The 23,220-nt window shown below is 40.3% G+C and overlaps 1 pseudogene; it reads left to right on the top strand.

Moving 5' to 3' along the window:
- The first annotated feature begins 1,958 nt into the window (after window positions 1-1,958).
- On the top strand, window positions 1,959-22,146 carry LOC140453225 (Ig heavy chain C region-like; annotated as a pseudogene).
- The last annotated feature ends 1,074 nt before the right edge of the window (window positions 22,147-23,220 follow it).

The following is a 23,220-nucleotide window of genomic DNA, read 5'->3' as shown; positions in this document are numbered from 1 at the left end:
CATGTCAACAAACTTGCTTTTTTTGTGAGGGGTAACACACGAAATGTTACTTTAATCCGATTGATGTGAACCATTTGCAATTCCGAAGTTATTTGAAAACGTCCTTCACAACAGATATGCGAGTAAATTTTAGAAATCATTGATCAAAGGGGGCAATCTTTTTTGGACTCAAGGAAGATCCATAGTGATATTTTGTAAATGTTTGGAGCTGGGATTGTTTTCAATTTTTGACTAAGACATTGGCGTATTTTCCCTATGTTGGAGGATTTCAACAGTAGGGTAAATGTTTTTACAATGAGAGGAGAAAATTTTTTAAAAAGATATCAGAGACAACTTTTTACACAGAGAATGGTTTGTGTGTGGGATGATTTGGTGGTGGATACTTACAACCTTTAGAAGACATTTGGATAAGTAAATGAATATCAAATGTTTGGAAGGATATGGGTCAAGTACACACAGGTGGGATTAGTTTAGTTTGGGATTAGGACTGGCATGGACTGGTTGGACCGAAGGGTCTGTTTCCATGCTGTATCACTCCATGACTGTATGACTATTTATCAATTTTTCTCAATATTAAACAGTGCTGTTGTGATCCTCAAATGAACTGTTGATGTTTAGGTTGTGCCTGAGACTCTGTGAATATTTCCTTCCATGAGAGGAGTGACAGGTTTTACAAGTTACACAACTGAAAAATAAACTTTTCTCCAGCATTGTTGCTGAGTAGATTTGTTTCTGCGGAGGCGGTGGTTATGGTTTGCAGTTGGCTTTCCACCAACTGGTCAACAGTGAGACAAAATATCTTTGATCCATTGCAGAAACTCCACCTGCTTCCAGTAAATGAAACTGGGAACTCAAGGACCTTTTCTGCAGTCAGCTTAATTGCTGCCAACTATTGTATCTGGCCGATTAAAGGGAAAATGAATCAACTAAAGTAAAATCCTACCAAACAAACTATATTTTCCCATTTACTCACAATGGACACATTTCACATGACATTTCTTCGTTAAAAAGGAAAGTCACTGAATACTGTATGGCTATCTGAAAACGGGGCATTGACGTTCTGGTTTTAAAAAAACTTATGGACTGTCCTGTTCTAGTTCATTAGATGCTCTTTCAAAAGTTTACCTGGGTGTTATGTTTCACTGCCAACTCACTTTTTGTTTCTCAGGCACACAGCTTTCCTTTACTATGCATTTGGAGCAATTTGAAAAAAAAAATGCAAGGAGAGACATTCTGCAATGTAAGGAGGTGCTTCTAATCTCCGGGTCCAAACTGTTTAGTGACATACACTCACATTCTGAACATAATCACTTTAGACATGCTCCATATTAGGCTGGCTAAATTGAATTTAGAAACGCAGATTAGAAATGATATGCTATTTTGTAATGTGAGAGAGACTTTGAGTGACAGCAAAACAAAGTCACTAATTTTGTTGGCTAATAATATTATTGAAGCTCTTTTTGGCTTTACCTGCTTGTGGTTGAAGGTAGGATTAAAGGGAGTTAACGTCTAATTGAATATTCTAAATATAATCACTTTGGACACGCTCTGTATTCAGTTGCCTAAATTGAATTTTTGAATATTTATTATGAATTACATGTTATTTTGAATTGCGACAGAGACTTGCAGTGTCCAGGAAAAAAAAATCTCAAATGTAGAAATAAAGGGAGCTAACTTCCAATTGAATTTGTTTTTTTTTGTTAAAAACAAAATATTTGCAACTATCATCTGAAACAGACGTGAAGCTACTCAAATTTACTTCCAAAGAAGCCATTCAGCAAAACAAATATCCCAAGATGTGTATGTGTCCATGTTTAAGCATAACTTCATGTACAGACATGAGCCCACGTGTTCGGGCTGTACAAGCTAATACCAGGATCCAGTCTCAGCCTCCAGCAGGACACCAACAGGCGGAAGCTGTAAGCCTGCCCCTTTCCGATGGCCATATAAATCCTGGACACTAGACCGTAATTCAACACTCCTGGGTCGGCTTTGTTTAGAAAGATCTTGACAGAACCGTCTCCCACAATTTATCAGAATGATTGTGTCGACACTTTTTCTCAGTTTGTTACTGACTTTCTTATCATGTAAGTGTTTTCTTGTTCAAGTCTGTCTTTGTCACTGTCTCAATGTTAGTCTACCGCAGGAATGTAAAAGACTCAGCCATCATTTCATCTGCATTAATGCTCATGGTTTATTTGTTTTCTTTTTTAAAGGTGTCCAGTCGGAGGTTGTTTTGACCCAGCCAGAGGCAGAGACTGGCCGTCCCGCAGGCAGCCTGAAACTGACCTGTAAAACCAGCGGCTTCGATCTTAGCAGCTATGGCATGAACTGGGTCCGACAGGTTCCCGGACAGGGCCTGGAGTGGCTGGTTTACTACTATACTTCAAACAGCAATAACTATGCACCAGCGATTAAGGGTCGATTTACTGCGTCCAAAGACAATTCAAACAACATTTTCGCGTTGGACATGGGGAACCTGAAGATCGAAGACACCGCCATCTATTACTGTGCAAGAGACCACAGTGAGAGGAGCCAGGTCTGGACCCATTCAAAAACAGTTCGAGGGAACATTTTATCAATTCCATCGTAAATTGACGGTCAGTTTGAGTTTTAAATACAATTGTACCAACTGCGATCTGAAGCAGACCTCAGGCTGCCTCTTACAAAGCTATCAAAGAGGAAATCTACCATTTAAACTAGCAAACTAGGTGATACAATGGGACAATGTTTTGTGCTTATCATATGTACTGCTATCACTTCCATCAATTAAATGTTTGGACAAAATATTAATTTTAATATATCTGACAGCTCAGGAAATCACTGCTAATTGTGATGTCAACAATGGCATTAATTCTAAACATGATCAGTACTAAATGGCTCTTTCAAATGAAAATTGAGACATAGAGTCAAGAACAGGGAATGAGTGTACTGGTCTACATCATTGTGATACTACAGTGGGTCACAGTGTTGTGCATAGCGACATCCTCATACAAAAACCACTGACAAGGGTTTATCTCAAGTTGGTGATTTCTACCATTGCAGGACCGAGAAATAATGTGAGATGCAATTTAAATGCAATCCAGTAGTGCTAGTTTGTAAAAATGTGTAATTTTTTTGCTCCCTTCTTTGTGTTGATTGCCAAGTTAAATGCAGACCAGACCTGTAAAAATATTCCAAGCTTTCAAAATACAATGAATAGTAAAAGCTGAAAAAATGCACTGAATCATTTTTAGAGGAGTCTGAATCACTGCTTTCTAGGAAGTGAAGAAATTATCTGCATTTTACAGTTTACAGTCTGTCATAGTATTTGACACAACGTGTCTCACAGTGATATAGCTGGGGTGACACAGCAATTATGATCAATACAAAAACCTATTCAGCCTCCATTGTTTGAAACTAGTCAGTGATTACTTCTACAAACCATCTTAACTTGCAGTGCAGTATTAGTTCTGTGGGGTTTTATGCAAGTGTCACTATTTAATTTGTAAACGTGGTGGATAATTATTGATACACCAGTTGGGGATTTTGAGAATCAGCTCATGTGTTACTCTGTGAAGTATAAAACAGTATTAAAATTTATCAAGAATGATCAGAATTCACTAGCGCAATTATGTGATGAAGATTTATTGTGACGTTATTTTGCCTGTGGTTCTGAAAATTTAAAATAATGGTAGATTTTTTATTTGTTTTATGCAGAGCTAGTTATTGTGTGACCCAGTCCAGAGAATGTAACACTGTGACTATCTTGACTACTGGGGCCAAGGGACCATGGTGACAGTGACTTCAGGTAAGAACTTTGAACTTTCTTAGTGACATTTTAAAAACTTTCTACTCATGTGACTAATTTCTGAATTAAATGAAACTCAGATTCTGTGCTGAGTTTGGTTTAGTTCAGATTGATTTTTGTTCAGACTGATTATAGACTTCAGTTAAGGCTCAGCAAATAGTTAAAATGGTGATGATGGAGTCAGTTGCTCGGTGTATCTCTTTTTTTTTGGATCAGATGGGCATTCTGTGTGGATGGGTTACTTGAAGCACCTAATGTCTCTAAATCAGTCAGGTATAAATAATGTTTAATGTCAGTGACATCCTGACTGTGAGTTTTATTATCAGCAACAAATGCTAAGAATTTAAAGATGTTCGAAATATTACCAAACATGATTAAAATATGCGAAAATATCATTATTCATTTCTTGAATATATTCCCCGTATACATAATGTTCTTACTATGATTATATTTTCTAATTTATTTTGTTAATTTTGTTGATGGCAAGCAGGTTAGAAACTGTCAGAAAATGTTCCTGCGGTGCTATATTTCATTCTGTTGATTAGATTCTGAGTTTGTTTAACTTGATTCCGTTGAATTGAGTTGATTGGATTTTGGCTTTGTTTTAGTTGATTCGGTTTGAACTGAGTTGGTTGGATTCTGACTTTGATTTTACTTGGTTTTGTTGAATTGCGTTGATTGGCGTTTGAAATTGTTTTATTTGATTCTGTTAAATTGAATTGCTTGGATTCTGATTATCATTTATTTAAATCTGTTGTTTTGAGTTGATTGGATTCTGATTTTATTTTCCTTGATTCTGTTGAATTGAGTTGATTGGATTCTTATTCAGTTTGTGAAATTGATCTGCCTTTTCATGCTTTCTGTAATTGGTGTTTTCTTTCTGGTGAGGAAGTTGGCTCTCTAGATTACTTTTCATTACCAATATTTGTGAAGTTCTTTGTTTTTCATGAATCATTTCTGCATTTGTTAAACTCATGACATATTTTTCTCTGCTTGATTGAAAACATAACATCCGTTTGTAACTGTCTGAAAACCAACTTAAGTCAGAAACACGGAAGTGTGAAAAATGAAATAGAAACGAGTTTTTAATGCACTGACATTTTTTTAAAAAGTCTGAGTTCTAATTGTAAACTAAATGAATTTTGTTTTGAGTAGCCTCATTCAAAATAAAATTTGGGGCTAAAATCTCAAACTGCAGAATTGATCAGATTACATAATTGAAACTAACTTAAAATTATAATGTGGTAATATTTGTCCATTCAAGTAATTTTGTTTTGACCTTGAAGTGATTAATCACTTCAACTGCTCCCCTGTAGACTGCACAAGATTGTCCTGATCAGGAAGGGTGTACAGGTTGGAAATAAATTTTAAAGCTGTAACGTTTCCAGTAACAGTTCAAGTGTTACATTTTACAGTTACAGTGTCATAGTATTTAAAACGCACTGTTTGGGAACACCTAAAGCACTGTGCAGATTAAATAATTTAGTTAATGTTTTATTTTTATCCTGCAAATCCAGTTTAATCAGGGATATAACAATTAATTAACTCAAGTTACTTGTGAAACAATTCAAAGCAGTGTAACAGATCTGTTCTTCACAGACAAGGCTGCTGTTTTGACTTGTTATTTCTCATTATGGCTATTCAAGTTAATCATTAGTTTGCTTGATTCTGAGTAGTTTTGTTAGATTTCAATTTCTGTTTTTTTGTGAGGTTACACCATGTTCTTGGTTCTGTTGGAAATGTTTGCAGAGCTAGTTCTGCTGCAAACACACCGTGTTGTGATTTGGTGATCTTTGCTTTGTTGAGGAGGGACTGTGCTTGGGTAATATTAAATTTGTTATATTTGGGAAACAATTTCTGTTTTCTACATTGTTTTTGCACTGTTTATATGGTTGGTGACAGTGAACTGCTCCAGGTTCCTCATTCAATGCAATCAGCATGCCAGTTGAAATTTCATAAAGCCTAATATTAAAGTGAAAGGCAAATCGCAAAGATTTTGGAAATGAAGGGAAAACAGATACCTTCGGGTGCCATTTTTACTTACAAGTAGTAATTAAGGATTAATCTAATCCATGCTTTACAATCCACATTCAGACTCAACTGTCTAGTTCATTCACAAGGTCTGTCTTTAAACAGATTACAAGTCATAGAGAAATATAAATAGAATTTCAAAAGTCTCATGTTCTAATAGTTCTTGCTTTTGAGCAAAAATGCCATGACTGTTATACATGATCAAGAAACACCTTTCAATTCTGCTGTATACTACATACAATTTATCTGGCTGGAAGAGATCATTGACAAAGACCATTTGGAAATTCTGCTCAATTCTTTGAAGAACAGATCAGTTGCACTGCTTTGAATTGTTTCACAAGTAACTTGAGTTAATTAATTGTTATATCCCTGATTAAACTGGATTTGCAGGATAAAAATAAAACATTGTGCAGATTAAATAATTCAGTTAGTGCTTTAGGTGTTCCCAATCAGTGCGTTTTAAATAAATAGTTACATTTTACAACAAAATATCAACTGAAGAGTCATTCTTTTGGAAATAACTGCTATTGTGAATTATGTGACCAAGGCCAAATTTCAAATTAAATTAAAATAATCCATTCATGAATTCACAGGGCAGCATGATGGTTCAGTGGTTAGCACTGCTGCCTCACAGCGCCAGGGTTCTAGGTTTGATTCCACCCTCGGGTGACTGCCTGTGTGGAGTTTGCACATTCTCCCTGTGTTTGCGTGGGTTTCCTTTGGGCGCTCTGGTTTCCTACTGCAGTCCAAAAGATGTGCAGGTCAGGTGATTGTGCAATTTAGCACAGCCATAGTATTCAGGGATGTGTAGGTTTGGGTGCATATAAGTATGCACTTATACATATAAGTGTAAATATAAGTTAGGGGGAATGGGTCTGAGTGGGCTACTTACTGTTCGGAGGGTCAGTGTGGAATTGTTGGGCCAAATGGCCTGTTTCCATACTGTAGGAAATCTACTCTTTAAAACCATGGGAGTATTTGCTGCAAAAGCAGCGAATGTATTTTACATCAATGTGTTCAGACATATGCAGAGTTCACAAATTTTCAGAAGACATGAACTAGAGGATAACGGAGCACATTGTTTATTCAAACTGAAAATAGAATAATATTTATTTTAATTAATATACTTGACCGATTATTGCAATGTAGCAATCGGAAGGAATCTGCTCACATTAGTTAAGTGTGACAATCATTTAGATTAGATTTCCTGCAGTATGTATTGGGCCATTTGGCCCAGCAAGACCACACCGATCCTCTAAAGAGTAACCTACTCAGACCCATTAGGTGACTCATGCACCTAACATTATGGACAATATAACATGACCACTTCACCTGACGTGCACATCTTTGGATTGTGGGAGGAAACCCACACAGACACAGGGGAGAATGTGAAAACTCCACCCAAACAGTCGCCCGAGGCTGGAACCGAGCCCGGGTACCTTGATCTGTGAGACAGCCGTGCTCTCCACTAAACTGCCCACATTTACTTAGACATCCGGTAAAGTGGGCAGCTCCAGACAGAAGCATGTTTTCAATTCATACCTTTTTTTAAAAACATTTTCATGCATTAAAAGCAGCTGACAAGAAAATGAACTTGCCCTAATTTCTTCAATAGAAATGCATTTCCACACTGAATGCTGTATTAGCTTTATGCAGTGCATGCAAAATCTCCACAGTTCAAGAAATGTTTTAAGAATATGTAAAAAATAATTTAGAGAATAATCCATTTCCTCCGGGGCTGTGCTTTAATTGGCTTTATATGCCACCTCAATAATTTTGTTAATTACAATGACTTATTAAGTTTAAACTCAGTGGTTATCAATGTTCATTGTGAACACATTCTTGTTCACATTAATCCTCTGGTTTGTTCCTCTGATGAATGTTCAATTACAGTAAATACTTGACTTGAGGAATTGAGCGGATGTATTTGCTAGGATCAAGGCTATCATACAGTTTGTTTCAGTGCTATCTCCAACTAACTTGACAACTGGTGCTGACCATTTGTAAATTGTCCAGTTTGGAAACCTGAGTCTCAGACAGTTCAATTTTATCTTGTGCTTCAAAACCACTTTTATCAGAAATGCAATATTCGATTAGGTGCTTCAGAATTGAGAGCCCTGACTAAGTTGTTCCAATCAGAACGAAAATTTCAGGAACAAAAGGCAGATTGCAAGAGTTTTGAAATTGGTTGTTGGCAACAAGGGATATTTGATTGAGCGAGGCAGAGGGAGATATGCTACATATTTTCTTTGTGCCTCAGTTATCCGGGACATGTTTAGTGGCACAATGTAGAAGCAGAAATTATTATGCATCCTATTATTTGAAAACCTATCATCAGCTTTTAATGTCATTGGCAACGGTCATAATACACTTCAAAACATTTTAATCTATTTCAAACTAAGTAGATCATCTGGTGCAGCAACATTCACAGGGCTAAGAGGAAGGGAGATCTAGGTTGAAATCCAGTGACAGTGAATTGATGGCAATGCAATTCCTAGTTTTATTCCTCTGTAGTTCCCATAGAATTTGAACAAATCTGAGCTGCTGTCAAAGTATTCTTGGATAAATGTTGAAATGTTACTTTCATTGTACAAACATTCTGGAACAGTCTCTGGTTGTTGGAAGGTGTTAATAACTAACATGGTTTATGCACTGTCAAACAGGTGGGCTGTGTTCTCCGTGATAATGTCGAGCTCATTGTGTTCAGGTCTGTTGTGATGTTGTAGTAGGGTCCCTGATTCTGTGCCAGGTGGCCTGTGTTCACTTATAACCTGTTAGAGAGGTATGTAATACCATCTCTTATCAGGTTAATTCAGTGCAAGAAAGCAGATTGAGATGTTTGGGTGCTTGTTGGAATTCCACTCACAGAGGCTAGTGAAATCTATTCAATCGCTGTCCTGACTTGTGTCTTTTAGATATTAAACAGAATTTTGGCGGTTAGCAGCTTTTTCCAGATCAAAATTTGTTCACAAGCTTTTGGGCATCGCTAGATGGGGTTAATGGAGTAAGTGCTCAAAGAAATCCCAGCTTTTTACTTACTGTTCTAACAATATCATTTATAACTAATCCAGAATGAATCATTTTTGAAGCATATTTGATGAGATTATGCTTAGGCTGTTTTACTTTATATTAAACCAGTGCTGTAGCTGAATTTGATTGTTCAGTACGGTGGGGGTTCCGCTGAATCCAACACTTGCAGCAGATGGTGATAGCTTTTCAATTGGTCTTCAATTGCTATCTCAGACCATCCAGTACCTCTGCTAAGAATCCTTTTTCCAACAGGAGTCAAGCCAACGTAATCGCTGTCTAACTCAGCAGGTGTGAGCTCTTGTGCCAAACGCATGAAAACAATTTGCTGAAGAGGGGGGTCTCTGGAAGCGAAAGGTTAACCTTGCTTTCTCTCCACAGGAGCTGCCAGACCTGCTGAGTTTCTTCAGCAATTTCTGTCTTTATGTTGGTTTTCTAGCATTTAAAGTTTATTGTTTCATTGAAAAAAGTTCTGTTCGATGAAATACGTTCTTCAGAGAGAAGATGCATTTGAACAAATTGCGAATGATCAGAGATATTAAATATCAGAGAATCATTGAATTTGAGCGCCCTGATCTGGAGCTGTAGTTTCACAAGAAACTATTATGAAGAAACAACACACTCCAGAGTGCAGTGGCTGCTGTAATTGGGTGGAAGTTATTTTGATCACTCAGATAGAGAATGTCAATGAACTCCTTCCAAATAATCAACAGAAGTTTTTTTTTAAAGCATGTGTGAAACAATTAATTTGTTGAAATATTTTAATAAAAAGTGTTCACCGCCAGTGCTAGCTTAATGAATGACACAATGATAGGAAGGTAGGAGCAAGAGGAGGGCACTCAGCCCCTCAAGCTGTTCCACCACTTACTTAGATCATGGTGCATCTGTGAGCCAAATCCACAGGTCTCCCTTTGGCTAAAACTCTTTAACACCTTTGATTAACAAGCAAAAACAATCCCAGATTTACTGATTCGACTGCCCATAACAAAGGGAGACACCATTTCTGAAAGACATTTCTGTGAGTATTTAAAGTGACACAATGAGGCTGGAATTAATTGGTCATGAAAGTAAGCTTTAAATCTCTGACAATTTCCAATTGAAGCATCCCTATCATCATATTCCATTAATTTAGCACTATACTTCCCTGGAATAAAGAAATATAATGTGTGATTGCCTTGCTAAAAATGAGGGAAGCTTCATTCCCATTATATGATTAAGAAATAGCTCTGTTCATTCAGTGAAAACAGTCAAATCACCGAGAAGGAAACCATGTCGTCTTGTGTAGACACACAAGTACCTCAAATAATTTTCAATTCTTCCAGTGGTTGTTTGCATCTCTAGACAGGTGTGGAAGTGTCAGACTTTTTATATCGTCTTGAGAAACCAGTTGCCATCAGCGTATTTGAATTGCTGAAGTTTGTGTAGTGTTAGCACATTCACAGCGCTGTTAGAAGGTGAGTCCAATGGCTGTGATCGAGGAAGAGGAAAGGGGCAGGGAAATAGTTGAGAGTCAAGTTGAAGTCTAATTTGGAGGAAAGCTCTCAGGTGAAACATTTATATGCATGTGTGCCCTTATCCTCAAAGATCACCGTTTTGGAACATGCTGCTGAAGGGACATGTCAGCATGCAAATTAGAAGCTGAAGAAGGCACCTCGGCCCTTATAGAAGGCTATTCCATTCGTGGGATCATCATTAATCTTGCTGCTCACCAGTCTTCCCAACACACCGATAACATTGAACCTGATTGTTTACTGTTCAACAAAAGAATGGTGAACCTTTGGAATTCTCTACCACAGAAATTGATTGAGGACAAAACATTAAATGATTTCAAGAAGGAGATAGATTCCTTCAATCCTTAAAAGAAAATGCTACAGATATGTGAGAGAAAGGCAGGCAGGGTATAATATTGGTTGAAAGCCATGAAAACATTGAATGGGGCATGGTTTGTAAGTTTGCACGTAGCGCCAACATTGATGGTATAATTGGCAGTAAAAATTATCTAAACGTACAATGAAATCTTGATCAGCTGGGCCAATGGGCTGAGGAGTGGCAGATTGCATTTAATTTAAATGAATACGAAATGTTGCTTTTTGAGAAGATAAATCAGGTCACAACTTAGAGTTAATGGTAGGGCACTGGGTAGTGATGTTGAACACAGGGCCCTGAGGTTCAGACTCATAGAGTCTTACAGAGTTAATGGTAGGGCACTGGGTAGTGATGTTGAACACAGGGCCCTGAGGTTCAGACTCATAGAGTCTTACAGAGTTAATGGTGGGGCACTGGGTAGTGATGTTGAACACAGGGCCCTGAGGTTCAAACTCATAGATTCTTACAGAGTTAATGGTAGGGCACTGGGTAGTGATGTTGAACACAGGGCCCTGAGGTTCAAACTCATAGAGTCTTACAGAGTTAATGGTAGGGCACTGGGTAGTGATGTTGAACACAGGGCCCTGAGGTTCAAACTCATAGATTCTTGAAAGCGTTGTCTCAAGTAGCTAGTGTGTTGAAGGTGTTTGGCACATGTACCTTCATTGGTCAGAGCACTGAGTGCAGGAGTTGGGGCTTCATGTTGTAACTGTCCAAAACATTGGAATGAACTGCCAGAGGAAGTGGTAAATGCAGAGATAGATCCAACATTTAGAAGACATTTGAACAGCGACAGGAACTGGATTGGTCTGGATGGATATGGGCCAAAGGCAGGCAAGTGGAATTAGTTTAATTTGTGGAATTAGTTTAATTTGGGAACTCTGGTCAGCATGGATGAGCTGGACCAAAGGAACTGTTTCTGTGCTGTATGACTTTATGAGTCACTGACTTTATAGTGGAGTAGGCTCAAAGTTGGAAGGTGATGAGCAAGTGAGGGGCTAGATTGGGCATGTGGGAGAGTTTGGGCTGGTAGGCTGTGAGGTGTTGGCTGGCTGCTGGGTAGCCTGCATGCACTCTGTCAGGCAAGGTGGCATCAAGGTAAATGCTAATGGTCACAGGATAATTTGTTCGAATTGTGCTTGGTCGGTGAGGGGTAGTTTGAGCTGAAAGGCAGGAGGTCTGTCTTTGCCAGGCTGGTTTGTGGAGAGGTGGGCAGAGCGCCAGGCTGATTAGAGTAGAGGTGGGCGAGATGCCAGGTTGGTTATTGTAGAGGTGGGCAGAGTGCCAGGTTGGTTGGTGTAGAGGTGGGCAGGATGCCAGGTTGTTGCGGAGGTGCAAGGTCACTGTAATGAAGTGACAGGTGGATGTGATGTCAAAATGCAAAGCTCGGAGTCTTGAAAATGGCAGGTGGTAAAGCTCAGATGCGAAGGGAGCTAGGATACAATGTGCACAGGTTGACTTGGGTAACATGAGAGGTCAGTGACCAAGGGCTGAGGTCATGCCTCGGGTAGTGGGGTTCTGTCAGAGGTTGTGTAAATTACGGTGCCAGGTCCCAGTCAGGCCCAGATTCACCATGGACCAGGTGCAGGGTTGCGGGAGTGGAAATGAATGAAAAGAATTGAGATTATATGTCCATCTGGAATATAGAACATAGAATGTTACAGTGCAGTACAGGCCCTTCAAACCTCGATGTTGCACCGACTTGTGGAACCAATCTGAAGCCTATCTATCCTGCACTATTCCATTTTCATCCATATGTTTATCCAACAATCTTTTAAATGCACTTAAAGTTGGCGAGTGCCTATTGTTGCAGGCAGTGCGTTCCTGAGTAAAGAAACAACCTGTGACATCTGTCCTCTATCTATCTATCAGCCCTCAATGTAAAGCTATGTCTCCTCCTGCTAGCCATCACCATCCAAGGAAAAAGACTTTCACTGTCCACCCTCTGTTTATCTTTTATGTCTCAATTAAGTCACCTCTGAAACTTCTTCTCTCAAAAAAAAAGCCTCAAGACCCTCATCCTTTCCTCCTAAAATCTTCCCACCATACCAAGCAACATCCTGGTAAACCTCCTCTGAACTCTTCCAAAGCTTTCACATTCTCCCGAGAATGTGGTGACTAGAACAGTTCACAATACTCCAAGTGCGGCCACACCAGAGTTTTGTACAGCTGCAGCCTAACCTCATGGTTCTGAAACTCAGTCGCTCTATCGATGAAAGCCAACACAAAGTATGCCTTGTTAACAACCCTATCAAACTGGCTGGCAACTTTTAGGGATCTATGTACATGGACACTGAGATCTCTCTGCTCAGCTACACTACCAATATGGATTGCCTTGGATGTGTTTCTTGTGACAGGGGTTGTGGTTTCTGGGTATGAATGGGTATGTAGCAGGGTAGGGTTTGTCAATGTGAGTGGAAATTTAGGTCTAGACAGAGAGTAAGTGCAGTGGTTAGTCTGAGAGATGAGGTTTGATGGTGAACTGCGTATCAGTTTGATAGTTATTAAAGTTAAAGAGTACTTGTTCATTTCTCAAATCAAAATTACGTAAATACTCCGGTGTAACACTCCAAAGTCTCTGAACCTTAATGGTCCTCCATTTTTCAGAGGCCTCGAAATTCAGATAATTGTAAATTAGATGTTTCAACTTCCAGACAATTGGCATGAGTTCAGCCGTGACAGCCCTCCTCCCAGTCCCAGTGCTCAGCTCCTGCCTGTGCTGCTGCTGCAGTGACCTTCCTCCCAGAGAGAACATTCTGCCTTGCATTGATAAGTGAGGAAGGCTCACTGGACCTGATTCACTCTGATTTCTCTCCGTTGGGTATTTCCAGCAATATCTGTTTTGTTTTGGATTTCCAGCAGCACTGTGCCTAGTGGGGCGGCACGCTGGTTTCGTGGTTAGCATTGCCTCACAGTGCTAGGGACTCAGGTTCGATTCCAGCCTCGGGTGACTGTCTGTGTGGAATTTGCACTTTCTCCCCGTGTCTGTATGGGTTTCCTCCCACAGTCCAAAGATGTGCAGGCTGGGTGAATTGGCCATGTTGTGTTCAGGAATTGGGAGGTTAGGTGCATTAGTCAGGCTTAAATGTAGAGTAATACATTTCAGAGGGTGGGTGTGGACTTGTGGGCCAAATGGCCTGTTTGCACACACTGTAGAATTTCAATGAATCTGCATATCCTTGATTTGTATTTACTGAAATCTCTCTGCTCTTCACTTGCAATCCACTGAAAGTGTCAGTTGGTGAGATATTCAAACAGATACTGGTGTGGGATCAGGATGTTCTTCTTCCTAAATTATGGTAATGGTCAAGGTAGGGGGCCAGCAATTGGTAGGAAACAAAAATAAACTCCAGTTATGCTGTAAACTTCAGCGGGAGCATACTGGCAAACGTTTACAGATGAGGATACATTTAATAAGGTCAAATGAACAGAAACTAACATGCTCAATTGGTCATTCTGTTGTAGAGACACCATCTCCCCCCACGCTTTATGGCCTGGTCTCCTCCTGTCAGGAGCACATCACCGGTTCTCTGATCTTTGGTTGTTTGGCGATGGACTATTCCCCTGACGTCACCAAGGTAACCTGGAAGAAAGGTGGGGAGCTGATCACGACTGGATTGAAGACTTACCCATCAGTGAGAAACAAGAAGGGAACCTACACCCTGAGCAGCCAGTTAACCCTGCCCGGGTCAGCGGCAGATTGCCCCAGCGAAATCTCCTGTGAGGTTCAACACAGCGGGTCACACAAGAGCAAAGTAATGCCATGTCCAGGTACGTGTTGTGGGAACTGAGATAAACAGAGCATCTGGGATTAACATGAATAAGGCATTATTTATAACAGTTTTCACAGAATCAGCACAGGAAAAAGGCCCTTTGGTCCATCCAGTCCACACCTATCAATAATAGTCAACTAACTATTCCAATCTCATGTGCCAGCACTTGATCCATTGCCTTCTGTGACTTGCCTTTGCAAGTATGCGTCTAAATACTTCATACATATTATGAGGGGCTTAGTCTCTACATGACTTATAGGCACTGAGCTCCAGACTCACATCACCTTCTGTTTGATTTTGTTTCCCCCGAGATCCACTGTAAACCTCCTGGCCTTACCTTCATCCTGTGCTCCTGAGGCATTGATCTCTCCATGAAGGGGAAAGGTTTCGTCCAGTTTACCCTGTCTATGCCTAAAATAATTCCAGATATCATGATAATCTTCTCCCTAATTCTCCTCTGCTCCAAGGAAAACCCCTGTCTATCTAATCTAGTTTCATAACTAAAACCCTCCAACCCAGGCAAAATCCTGGCAAACCTCATCAATGCTGCCTTCAGTGTAATCACATTCATACAGTCATAGAGATGTTCAGCATGGAAACAGACCCTTCGGTCCAACCCGACCATGCCAACCAAATATCCCAACCCGATCTAGTCTCACCTGCCAGCACCCAGCCCATATCCCTCCAAACCCTTCCTATTCATATACCCATCCAAATGCCTCTTAAATGTTGCAATTGTACCAGCCTCCACCAATTCCTCTGCCAGCTCATTCCATACACGTACCAAACTCTGCATGAAAAAGTTGCCCCATAGGTCTCTTTTCTATCTTTCCCCTCTCACCTTATACCTATGCCCTCTAGTTCTGGACTCCACCACCCCAGGGAAAAGATTTTGCCTATTTACTCTATCCATGCCCCTCATAATTTTGTAAACCTCTATAAGGTCAGCTCTCAGCCTCTGACGATCCAGGGAAAACAGCCCCAGCCTGTTCAGCCTGTCCCTATAGCTCAAATCCTCCAACCCTGCCAACATCCTTGTCAATCTTTTCTGAACCCTTTCAAGTTTCACAACATCTTTCCAATAGGAAGGAGACCAGAATTGCACGCAATATTCCAACAGTGGCCTAACCAATGTCCTGTACAGCCGCAACATGACCTCCCAACTCCTGTACTCAATACTCTGACCAATAAAGGAAAGCATACCAAATGCCTTCTTCACTATTCTATCTACCTGCAACTCCACTTTCAAGAAGCTATTAACCTGCACTCCAAGGTCTCTTTGTTCAGCAACAATACCTAGGAGTGTATAAATCCTGCTAAGATTTGCTTTCCCAAAATGCAGCACCTCACATTTATCTGAATTAAACTCCATCAGCCATTTCTCAGCCCATTAACAAATCTGGTCAAGATCCTGTTGTAATCTGAGGTAACCGTCTTCGCTGTCCACTACACCTCCAATTTTGGTATCATCTGCAAGCTTACTAACTGAACCTCTTATGCTCACATCCAAATCATTTATGTAAATGACAAAAAGTAGAGGACCCAGCATTGTACATGATCCCTACCTTAGATTTTCTTGTAAATATTGTCACTGAAACAGCACAAATCACCAGGACAGCAAATAGCCCCCAACGTATAACACTAGATCCTTCGATAACATGCACACAATGCTTCAGTATGGCCGAACCAGTGTTTTACTAAGTTCCAGTATCATCTCCCTACTCTCATTGTCAATGTCTCGGCTAATAAAAGCAAATATCCTCCCTACCTTCTTAGCCTCTTCATCCAGATGACACAGTACTATAGGGGATCAGTGGGTACGTACACCAAAGATCCTCAGTCCTTTCCAGGGTTCCACCATTTAAAACGTAAATACCTCGCAGTTTCTTCTGCCGAAGTACATCATCTTACACTTTTCCAGAATGATTTCCATTTGCAACTTCTCTTCACATATAACCAACCCTTGTATATCCTCCTGCAATCTAAAGCTATTATGCTCATGATTTACCAACATGACAATTTTCCTTTCATCTGTGAATTTACTAGTTAACTCTCCTACACTCTAGTTTCAATCATTGGTATATAAGAGAAACAGCAAGGAAATTAACACCAATCCCTGCAGAACACCACAAAACATAGATTTCCAGTCACGTAGACAACCAATGACCATGAGACCCTGCTTCCACCACTCAGCCAGTTCTGAATCCAATCCGTCAGATTAACTCTGATCCCATTGGCTCTGATTATTGCTATCATCTGGACATGGCGTTATCTCTCTGAAAACTGCCATCAAATTGTTAGACATGACTTCCTCTCAATAGAACCGTACTGAAAATTGTTGATTGATCTTCTAAATGAAGATTAATCCCGCTTCTCAATAGTTTCCCTACCACTGAGACTAGATTGACAGATCTGTGTTTTCATTGTTTATGCCTTCCTTCGTCCTGCATAACAGTGCAATGTTGACTGATCTACACTCACTTGGCACAACTGCTGTGGCCAGACAGGAATTCTAAATTATTGTCAGTGACCCAACTATTTCATCCTTTGCATCGCTCAACCGCTCGGTATACATTTCATCTGCCCTGGAAATATAACCACTTTTCATTCAGCAATTCAACACAGAACATCACGTCATGTGTCCTAATTTCTGAAAACTACATCACAACACCCCTCCATGATTTCTGTCCCCACATTGTCCCTCTGACTAGTGAACACTGACACAACACATTCATTTTGACTGCAACCTAATCCTCTCGCTCCACTCCAATAATAACACTTAATAGGCATTACTGTTTCCCAAATTATTCTTTTATGAACAAGCCTGTGTCTTTTTAAAAATATTTTCCTTTGTTTTGACTGCTATTATTTTCTCATGGTCCCTTTTGCGCTTCTCATGGTCTGTTTGATGTCTAGAGCCCGCAACATTCTTGGTCCCACGCAGTGGCTTCCTGGGAAGTGTCCTCCCTGTGCTTTTCCTATTTCTTTCTTAAATGTGTCACACTGCTTTGATTTAGGTTTACCACTAAGTGCCAGCTTCCAGTCCACTCTGGTCAAATCATTATCTGATCTTATTTACATTGTCCTTCCCCCTTCAGAACTTTGGGCCAATTTCTATCTCTTTCCAGAACAATCTGGAATCCAACAGATTTATAATCACTGTCTGCACTGTCCATTGATGTTTTTCTCACTGGGTCGACTTCATTCCCTAAAGTTAAGTCCAGGTTCACCCCTCTCTTGCAAGGTCTGGATTAAATTTCTCTGTATTAAACACATACTTTGTTAAAATATTCTCCTGGGGGCATTTTCAGAATTCTGCTCCCTCTAAACTTTTGACAAAATGAATATCCAAGCCTATACTGAGGAAGTTAAAAACCTATTTTCTTATTCCTCTATTTAATTTACGTTTCTCTGAAATTTGCCCATGTATCTGCACTTGCTCTTTTGGACCTATAGTAAGGTCTATCACGCTCTCCCAGTAGTTATTTTTGCTGTATTTTGGTTTTGAATTACTATCCATTTGCCTTCGTTCGAGGAGGCATCCGTGATTTCATTTCTCTTTCCAGCTGAAAATACTCCTGTCAGAGTTGCGACAGAAGCAACATTCTGTACCGTATACCCCTGCCCCCATCCTTTTCCATCTTTCCCTGTCTCACCTGAAGGTATTAAATCCTGAAATATTGAATATCCCACTCCTGCCTGGCTCTCAATATGTCTCTGTGATAGCAACTGCATCATTTCCTCATTTATGCCGGTAACTCATCTGCCTTGTTCATCAGACTCTTTCATTAAAACGAATACTATCCAACGTTGCTATCTTCCTTCTGACTTAACGGCCTATAGTTTCTGTGCCTCCTTGACTCCCTTGCTGTGTCCTCTAATTTTAGTCCTTCACATTCCCCGATGATCTTTCTGTGTGGATCCCAGCTTCTTCAGCACTCTGCACAATTATGATTTTTATAATATCGAGTTTAGTATCCATTAACCACAAGAAACCTTGATGTATGAGAACTGATTGTATTTGTTATGAAATTCGTCAGATAATGTATGCGATGTGTTTCCTAAAGGTCCAGGTCCTCTCTCACCAACTCTTCTCCTAACTGTGAGCTCCAGTGAAGAAATCGCAAGCAGCAAGTTTGCAACCGTCGTCTGTTCAATCATCGATTTCCATCCGAAGTCAATCTCCGTGAATTGGTTGAAAAATGGCCGACCCTTGGATTCTGGCTTCTTCACGTCTCCCGTGTGTGAGGCAAACGGGAACTTCTCGGTGACGAGTCGGCTGATGGTCCCTTATGGTGAATGGTTCAACAGCGCAGTCTATACCTGCCAGGTCACTCATGGAGAGAACACTCAAAGTAAAAACATCACCGCACTCCAGGGTAAGAGACACGTCCTGAGAGAGCTTCAAATCATTCTGAACTCTGATGTGAATCAAACACACTAATTTATCAGGTGTAGTAAACAGCACGGTACAGCTTCTCATTTCCCAACATGCCATGTGTCTCTTATTTCAGTTTGAGTGATACATTAGCATTGCTCATAATTCAACATTTTGGCAAATCAGAAAAGCATGTTTCCTCTCTGTTGAAGATAGTTATAAAGACAGTGAGCTTTGTTTAATAGTTTGTTGCCTGACCATGCTGGGAGAGGCATTCAGAGAGCTGAATCCTTGCCTGGTAATGGCTTCAAGGATAAGTTTGGGGGTGGAGGGGGGATATTGGAGAGATATGTGATTGAAACATAGAAAATACTGAAAGACTGAGGTCGAGTGTACGTGGAATAGATGTTTTGACTGGTAGGTGAGACGAGGACCCAAGGGCACAATCTCAGGGTCAAAGGGGCACCGTTTAGAACTGAGATGGGGAGGAATTTCTTCAGCCAGAGGGTGATGAGGCTGTGGAGGCCAGGCCATTGTGTGTATTCAAGACAGAAAGATCGGCTCTTGCTTAGTCCGGGGAGAAGGCAGGAGTATGGGGTTGAGAAACATATCAGTCATGATTGAATGGCAGATCAGACTGGATTGGCCAAACAGGCAAAAGTGAGGACTGCAGCTGCTGGAAACCAGAGTGCAGATCAAAGTGGTGCTGGAAAAGCACAGCAGGTCAGGCAGCATCCAAGGAGCAGGAAAATCGACGTTTCAGGCAAAAAGGCTTTAGCTCGAAACGTTGATTTTCCTGCTCCTCGGATGCTGCCTTACCTGCTGTGCTTTTCCAGCACCACTCTGATCTACACTCTGGATTGGCTGAACAACCTTATTCTGATTCTCTATCTTATGATGTTGTGGTCTCAAAATGACATGGTTAAAATTTGCAGTGACCCTTACTTGAAAATAAATCAAACTGCGTTCAATGCTTCATTCCCTGCTCAGGAATGACCTGTTGGCTTTGGACATTGTACGAAACTGATTTTTACCTGGTCCTGAGCTCTTTACCTTCATTCATGGGGTCAGGTCACAGACCAGTGGGTATCACATTTGATTAACTAGGATAAACGTGATCTCACTGAGCTCTCTGTAGTTAGTGGATAAGGCAGGAGAATAAATTCTGGTGGTAATGCTACAATAGGGATGAATGAACTAAGAATTCGAGACAGGCTGATTTAGCCTGGTTTGGGGGTGGCAATTTTTACACAGTAAGTAATGGATGTCTATAAAACTAGTGCACATTTCCATTGCATTTGTAGATTAATTTAAGATGCTTTTGCTTGTTTTTTTCTCTCTGTTCTATGAAGAAATTTTAAAATGCAGCTGGGTAAATAAAGTGAAAGTACAGACCAGTCATGAACTAACTGAATGGAGGGAAAGACTTAAGGGGGTGGGTATCCTTCACAGTATCCAATGCTGTACTCAGTGTCTTGTTTTCAGATCTACTCCAAACGCAGCTCCCCAGGAACAATGACATAAATTAGAGAATGATCTCACACCAATAAAGCAAAGTATTTTTGAACACTTTAAATATAATGAACAGAATTTCCATAGCTGTTCACCGCTCCCGTAATACTTTAGAACTCTGCAAAGAGAATAATTATCATTTATTACAATTTGTCCAAAATTTGGGATTTGATTTGGCAGTCGTGACCAACAGCATTTGCACGTAAGGGTTATGTACGTGGAAATGAACTCATTATATTCAGATTACTATCATTAGATGGCCTTAAGTGAGAGACAAACTCTGAAAGAAAGGTAATTCCGTGGGTTACATGATGTATCTTCAATGATTTTACTTTTTTCATGGTTTCAATTATTACAAAGCCAGTGTTCTTTAAGAATAATGACACAGGGTACGTCCTCGGTAATGACAAATGCTTTCATAAATCAAAATACATCAACAATAGTAAGCATCGTTTCAGCAATAGTTGGAGTTGCCATTTTGAAGGTGGTGTCTTCACTCTGTGAAGAAGTAATCTGAAGATTGAGTGTTTTTATCATAAAGGGGCATTTTTAATTGACTTTGATTTTTGTTTCATAGATGATATCAAGTGCCACCCTAACACCGTTAAAATCCTCCCACCGCCAGTAGAACAAGTCTTACTGGAGGCGACGGTGACGTTAACCTGTGTTGTGTCCAATCTTCCTTCTGGAGTCAACGTGACCTGGAAACAAGAAAAGAAACGTCTGAAATCAGAGATTGCTGACCAGCCTGGACAGAATCCCGACAGCGTGATCAGCAAATTAGACATTTCTACTGAAGCCTGGTTGAGTGGCGTTACTTTTGAATGTGTGGTGTACCATCAGAATCTACCAACTCCGCTGAAAGACTCCATCCACAAGGAGAAAGGTGAGCGGTGAGATTAAAGCACAAAGCATCCCATGTGTAATTTAGATACAGTTACATCAATGGCAGGCTTTGATTGGTAATGAACAAACACCGTTGGGAACATTAATGATGCATCTGAAGCCAGGAGAGCTAAGTAGCTGAATAAGAGGAAGACTGACCAAAGGATATTGTATTCTGATTAAGTCAGATAAGGTGGGAAGAAGCCAGGGTTGTGACGTCACCATCAGCAACGACAATTGGACAGAATGTCCTCGTTGTGGGCTGGAAACATGGAGGCGACTTTCAAACTAAATGCTTTACTTCTTTTACTGAACAGAATGTATACCATTCTGCTCCTTTAGAAAATGAAAGTGAATCAATCCCAAATTAAAAATGGTGTATTTTAATATTTAGTGAAATTGCGATGTTGATTCTGGATTTTTATAGTTGATTTATATTTGTCTCAAATATTCTGCAGTGATTAATCCGCTGGAGCCATCAGTGTCGGTCCTCCTGCCACCAACAGAAGAAATCTCCGCTCAGAGGTTTCTCTCCCTCACCTGTTTAGTGAGAGGTTTCTCCCCCCGAGAGATCTTCGTCAAGTGGACAAACAATGACAAGCCGGTGAATCCCAGTAACTACAAGAACACAGAGGTGATAGCGGAGAGTGACAACACCTCCTTCTTCTTGTACAGCCTGTTATCCATTACAGCGGAGGAGTGGGCCAGCGGTGCTTCTTACTCCTGTGTGGTGGGACATGAAGCGATTCCGTTGAAGATCATCAACAGAACAGTCGATAAATCCAGCGGTAAACCGAGTTTTGTAAACATTTCACTTGCACTGATGGACACTGTTAATTCATGTCAATAAAAATCTCAAAGTTGCATTTGATAATTCAACAAAAGTAATAGTGTTTTTTCCTCCAGTTGTGCATTAAATACACAACCACTGAATTAATTGTTTCCACTCCAACTACACAGATGGAATGTGAGTCAAAGTGGATTATTAACTGGTCTAGGACGAGTGTCTTGTGCAGTTAATGTTCTCTGCTCAGATACACCCTGGGTCAGAGACAGAGTAAAGCTCACTCATTGCAGGATTCCGCCAAGTACCTTATCCATCCTAAGTCCCTCTGTGATGAAATCTAACAATGTCCATTTTATGTCAAGAGTAGAGCACGAGTTTTTAACTTGGTGTTCTTGATTCCCCCGATTGGGCATTCTTACAAAATTTACGTCAGTTTTAAACTGCCACATTGTGCCAATTGGAAATGTAAATTTAAGAGACTTTTAAAATTAGTTTTGATTGGAACATACCAATCGTAAAGAGTGCAGAGCAGTTTGAATGTAATCATTTGTTTCTGGGGAACTGCCAGAGATCTTGCACCAATGCATGAGTTGACAGAATGTATCTTCACTTTCACACCAAAGAGAATTGACAGATAAGTTATTGTGAAGCAAAGGGAAGAGGGGAGGGGAACGCTGAACGGTCTGTCCTCTTGCTCCCTGTGCAGAGTTTTCATGGTAGATGTTCTCTGTAATGTAACCCAGTTGCTAACAGAAACAGTCAGCTTCTTGCTTACTGTCCGAAGATTTAACACTTCCATGCAAAATAATACCTTTGAAGCATGTTGGACATGCTTGGCACTGTTAACAAATGATTAACATTGATTCCCATAATCCAAAACTGGTGTTTGCATTGTCCCGGTTTGAATTCCATAGTTTTGTCTGTTTCCTGCAGCACATGGGATCAATTCTGTATTCGAACACCTGATATCATTTTGTTTCACACACAGAACATAAGTAGACATTTCCTGATAAACATATTCAGAAATGTTATCTCTGGGACAGTGGGGATTTGAACTCAGGCCTTTTGTCTCAGAGACAGAAATTCTATCACTGCAACAGAAGAGTCGCTCATAAAACGCTTATTTCTCCACGATGATGGGAAATGTCTCCTACAACACCAATGTCAGATC

Source organism: Chiloscyllium punctatum, chromosome 26 (genome assembly GCF_047496795.1).
Source record: "Chiloscyllium punctatum isolate Juve2018m chromosome 26, sChiPun1.3, whole genome shotgun sequence".
NCBI lineage: Eukaryota > Metazoa > Chordata > Chondrichthyes > Orectolobiformes > Hemiscylliidae > Chiloscyllium > Chiloscyllium punctatum.
The sequence above is the reverse complement of the archived record's forward strand: the minus strand, read 5'-3'. Positions and strand labels throughout refer to the sequence as shown.